Here is a 6,000-nt window from a genome sequence, read left to right as displayed (position 1 = left end):
GACTGATCAGTGATTCAAGATGTTTTGATATATTTATTTATCTCAAACTTCATCTACTGACATAGAACTGAGATGGTAGATGTCAGAGTATGACACTTATGAATTAACCTTCTCCAGTACTCTAATAGTAAGCTTGGTGTAGGCATTCCAGGGTTCCAAGCCTCATTTGCAAGATGAAAATGGTGATACCATCACCTCATTCAATTGTTTTGATGATTTTATTAGGTAATGTAAGTGCCTAATACAGTTCCTGATATACAAATGCTAGTATTATCCCTATTGTTACTATTCTTTTGTTAAAAAAATCACCATAAAAAACAATAAAAGATATGTCCATATATCATGACAATTAGTCAAAGTGAGCAGGCTAAAAATAAGTAATACTATTTATTATAAAATGACTGATAATATTGGAGATCCTGTTGTGGCTCAGTGGAACTGAATCTGACTAGCATGAGGACTCAGGTTCAATCCCTGACCTTGTGCAGTGGGTTAAGGATCGGCATTGCTGTGAGCTGTGGTGTTGGTTGCAGATGTGGTTCGGATCCCGGATTGCTGTGGCTGTGGTGTAGGCCGGTGGCTACAGCTCTGATTCAACCCATAGCCTGGGAATCTCCTTATGCTGTGGATGCTGCCCTAAAAAGACCAAAAAAAAAAAAAAAAAAGACTGGTAATTTTAAGATGAGAGATAATACCTGAAGTTAATAGTGGCCATAAGAATGGTGGTGAAGAGGGCAGACTCTTTGCTCTGTGACTTAGAAAGGTTATTAAGCCTAGATTGCTCAATTTTCATGTGATACTATAATTGTAGTCCCTGCCTCATAGACTTACATGAGAATTTGGTGAGTTAATACATGTGAATCAGTTATAAGAAGCATAGTGTTTGGCATTATATCAAAGCATGTTAGTTATTTTCATCATATCATCATTGCCATTACTAGCATTATTATCAGTAAGCTAAATCTTGTGAACTAGGTAGCTGTTTGGGGATTCATTTTAAACTACTTGGTAGAATACTAGGATGGAGGTGTTTGAAGTGTCACTCATACTTCTATATTCTGAGCCAGTTGAAGAATAGCCATAGAAAATGACAAAAAAAAAAAAAAGCTTCATAATTAATAAGGCTGGGTTAGAGGAGCCTGCTTAAACCTTAACCAAAATTAGGATTCCTGCTCTTTCCCCAGCTGAATCCATTCTTCCCCCTCTCCCTTTAAACTCTAGTTTTCTGTCCTTTCCAGGCAGAGCCTGTCCTGAGAGAATGATCACTCAGAGTAGAGGAGAATATTTGCATTCAGAGCTGGAAAGTGCACCCCCAGGGAGATCAAGCCACATCCGCCCAAAGCCTTTCTCTCAATCTCATCCTCTTCTCTAGCAAAGAGTGAATGAGAGGATGGAGATGGAGAAATGTTATTTCCTCCCTCCTAGGGAGGGCAGCATAGATCCTCCCTCCCCCCATGAGATTGCATTGTGTGAGGGGGTAAAGTCCTGCCTGCCAATCTGGACTGACACACTTTGGACCCAGCAAGCCCCTCTTCCCCCCTTTCCTTTGGAACATTAAGTAAGACTTCAAATTCTTGCACTTGAGAATTTACTACCTGGAAAATGGGGTTTTGATGGACAGCACTTCTCTGTCTTGCAGCAGTGGTTTGGAGATTAAAGATGATACTGCCTTGGCGAGGCTCCAAGAGCCTCACATAATAGAGGCCATTATATTCAGGTGCCGTGGACTAGATTGTGGGTCTTGTAGAATGCTAACAATTTTAATAGCTAGTTTGTTTTTCTTTAGCAATGATTCCTTCTGATATTTTCCATTTTTAATCGTGCAGAAGTTACTTCCAATTTCCTTTGTTTGTGAGAACCTTGTTTTCTCTGAAAAAGTTGAGGCATCTTTCAAGATGAGAAAAATATAGTCTTTAAGTTTTTCTTGACATTTATACCAAAATAGCAATGAAGCTGAAATCAAGTGGGAACATTTAGAAAGCTAGAATGATAATTGCGAGAAAAGAAGAAGGGGAGGGAAGGAAGCAATTTTCAGTGCTTTTGTTAAAAAGTTTATACTTGTCATACTATGCTATGTCTTATTTTTGAAATGCATCGAAATTTGTCTCCAGTTCAATTTCTCAGATAGTGTGGCTGCCAATTCCTTCCCCAGCACTCTGCCACTTGGCTTGTTTCCAATGATGCCATGTGTAGTTTTCCTGTGCCTCCTCCCTTTTCTAAATAGAGAGGAAAGCAAGTCCATTCTGTCATTAGCGTGAAAGCTGTATAAGTGGAATTAAAATTCAAGACACGATCATCTTTAACTCAGAGGTCCAACTGCATTCACAATTCCTCAAGTTTCCACTTCGGAGACTATAACTTCCTCATTAAACATGATAGTCTCAAAGTTTATAGAAGAATGTAGTCTGAGTTAAAGCCAAAATTGGAGTGATTTTTCTGTAGCAGTTTTGGGCTTATTATTTTATTTTCTCATAGATGTATTAAAAGTGAGATGTTATTGCACTCTTCACTGACTTCTAATTTATCAAGTTCCCTTTCCTTCTTAAAATATATTATCCACTTACCAGATGATCTTTAGTATACTTTATAACAATTATTTCCTAGTATGTGAAATTTAGAGAAGGAACTCAAATTTTCTATGCCTAGATATCATCCATATAAATCTTTCCTCCAGTGAACGGAGCATGGATTACTTGTATTAGGAGACAACAGTTTTGTATTTTTTTCTTCTAATATTGTCATTTATTCTTTCCTGTTAGTGGGCAATGCATCCATCCATCTATGTGTCAATGACTATATCCACATGTTGTGGGTCAGATTATCAACCACCTGTTTATCCCTAAGGAAAATTAATGTGCTCTTATTTCAGATTCTTCCTTCTAAGGAACTTGAATTGATCTATACACATGTCATTAGTCCTTAGCAAATCTTGCAGGGGGAGTCGGCAGGTGTCTTTATGTTACAGATGGTTCTGCATGCAGCTTCCCCTCTGCTCACCACCTGGAAAGCTTGCAGTGGACACAGTGAATCTGTCACCAAGACAGGTGGTGGTGTCTATAAACCTCCAGGGGTAGGGGGGCACTATGTGTCCAGTGGGGACGTATTTCCCTAGTTTTTCAATCTTTTGTGACATCTGTTGTTATTTAATTATCTGTAACCATTGGCACACTCACTAATACTCTTTATAGGAATAATTTCTGTTTACTTTGAGCCTTAAGAAGGGAAGAAAAGAGGTAGACAAAGTAGCTTCTAGCCTTATCTCTCATTTCTTTTTTAAAAATAACCTTATTTTTTAAATCTTTTTTCTTTTTTAGGGCTGCATCCGTGGCATATGGAAGTTCCCAGGCTAGGGATCAAGTCAGAGCTGCAGCTGCCAGCCTACACCACAGCCACAGCAATGTGTTATCTGAGCCACATCTTTGACCTATACTGCAGCTCAGGGAAACCTGGACCCTTGGTCCACAGAGCAAGGCCAGAGATCAAACTCCCATCCTATGGATACCAGCCAGGTTCTTAACCCCCTGAGCCACAAGAGGAAACCCCTTCTCTCCCATTTATTACTTGCCACCCCATAAGACATAAAGGAAAAGTGGGTGAGCAAGGGAAATGGAATCTAGTCAGGGGCACCGTAGAATATAGACTGGGAATGAATAGGGTAAAGATCTGGTAATGAATCTGGTTCAGATCTGTAAGACGTTAAAGGCCTTTTCTTTTCAGTGCCTTCTCTATATTGAGCCCAGTATAAATCCGTATATTACTCATGATGGTCTTGAATGTAGTGAGTCAGAGGTCATAGTCCATCTCCTTGAGCATAAAGATGTCACAATTCAGTCCACAGCAGCTGATCTAACAGGCGGATGATCAATACACGTATTAGCCAAGTAGACTCATCCTAGAGAGTTCATATCAGTGACTGGTCACTCCTGCTGCCACTCACTGCATAAGTTTATGGATGTTCTGGCTTTACATTTTTGAAAATGAACTTCTCTGGATGCCAGAATAGCTCATCTGCCCCTGCATGTTACAGGTAGGAGACAGGCTGTCTGTAGATGTAAGTGAATTTGAGAAGCAGTGAAGTGGAAGGGACTCCAGAACTACACCAGCTTGCTGCCTGGAAACTCTCCAACACAATGTCAAAACAGTAGGGACTCTCTGTGCACCTGCCCAAGCTGCACTTAAAATTAATGATTATTTGTGAGAACAGACAAGGAGGAAAATCTACTTCGTTCACAAGTTGGTGGTGTGGATTAGCTTCATCAGTATCTAATGGCTGACTGCCACTGAGCTGATCTTTTTTTGTACTTTCTGGCTCCTTCCTCAGGACGCCAGAAGCTCTTTGTTTAGCTAGTGCTTTATCTAATTCTGGCACAATCAATTCCACCTCATTCTTTCTCAGTGTAATTGGCAGGACTCTATTGTTTGTAGGGAAGGTATTTTCCTTCTAATTTAATACTGGAATATTTGTATGTTACTTCCATTAAAAAAACTTTCTTTGTCCCTTTCCTATGTTCTTCTCTTTTCTCTCTCTCCTCCTTCAAGCCTTTCACTTGTCATGAAACTGAATTCCCACTTCTGTGGTTCTTTACTTTTGGAGTCTATCTTTTAACTTATTTTTCAAGGGAAAAATGTTTTAAATGCCTCATCTCAATGTATCTCTCTTGCTTTAAAATGCAGCAGTGAAACACTGATTTATGCATAAGCAGATTTATGCATACAGTTTGTTCATTGTTTAGCAATAAACGTCCACATTATATAATGAGGCTGGTGTACAGAATGTTTTAGTAGAACAGATTAAAAGCCCCATAGTAAGTACAAAGTTATCTATTATAATGTCCCATAAACATATTTTTATCACAAGTCCAATGGGAGTCCTGCTCATCATTGTCATCTTCATCATTGTGTTTATCTTTAATGAGTACCTGCATGATAAAGAAGACCAGATAGTCATCTATCTCAGTACCTTTGAGGGCAAAGGTCCCCAAAAGCCTTGGCTTGCAGTCTGTCACAACTAGAGGTTTTGAAAGTATACACCTCCTATATGTATTTTAACTTATAAATTGTATACCTTTGTATATGTAATATGATTACTACTGTAACATAAGGTACGTTATGAAATATACATACATAAGCAGACATTTAATGTCTGCAGTAGAATAAATAGAAACGGAAGTTCTGAGCTTTTTTCTTGCACTCCAGTAGATTATATTTTGCATATCCAGAAGTTCATACTTTTGGTATGTGTGATTCCCATATCTGGTGGATCATTAGAGCCCAGAGAAATTTTAAAAATGTATATGGCCAGTCCCTCTCCCTATACCTATTCAATTAGAATCTCTAATTGAGATTGAAAGGTACTGGTACATGTATTCTGTAAATACTTCTCAGTGATTCTGATGATCTGCTGCATATGGGATTCACTGCTCTAGGACAAATGTGTTTTAAAGGGGCCTGTGGTTAGAACATCACCATGAAATCCAGCTGGATGCAGTGAGTAGAATTTTAGGATTCCCAAGAGTCCTTTGACATTAAAAGGTATTATGTGTTGAATTGGGTCACCCAGAAAGATATTGGATCCCCAATATCTGTGAATATGACCATATTTAGAAATAGGGTCTTATAGATAATCAGGTTAAGATGAGGTCATCAACGTGGGCCCTAATCCAGTATGACTGGTGTCTTCATAAAGGGAAATGAGGCACACACACAGGTACAATACCTATACAATGCTACAGTTCAAGACTCTACCAAAATTAGGAGAGAGACCCAGAGCATATCCATCTCTAGTACCTTCAGAAGGACATGACCTGCTGTCATCTTGATCTTGGACAATAAATTTTTGTTATTTAAACCACCCAGTTTGTGGTAGCACAAGTGGACTAATGCCCAGGGGAAAGAACCATGTATAGCCAAACCAACCAAAACCGTGAAAAACAAACTAAGGCCAAAATGCCAAACCACCTTGCCCTCTGAATTTTTTCTCTTTTTGTATGTGTTTCTTTT

The sequence above is a fragment of the Sus scrofa genome, chromosome 8 (assembly GCF_000003025.6).
Source record: "Sus scrofa isolate TJ Tabasco breed Duroc chromosome 8, Sscrofa11.1, whole genome shotgun sequence".
Classification (NCBI taxonomy): domain Eukaryota; kingdom Metazoa; phylum Chordata; class Mammalia; order Artiodactyla; family Suidae; genus Sus; species Sus scrofa.
The sequence above is the reverse complement of the archived record's forward strand: the minus strand, read 5'-3'. Positions refer to the sequence as shown.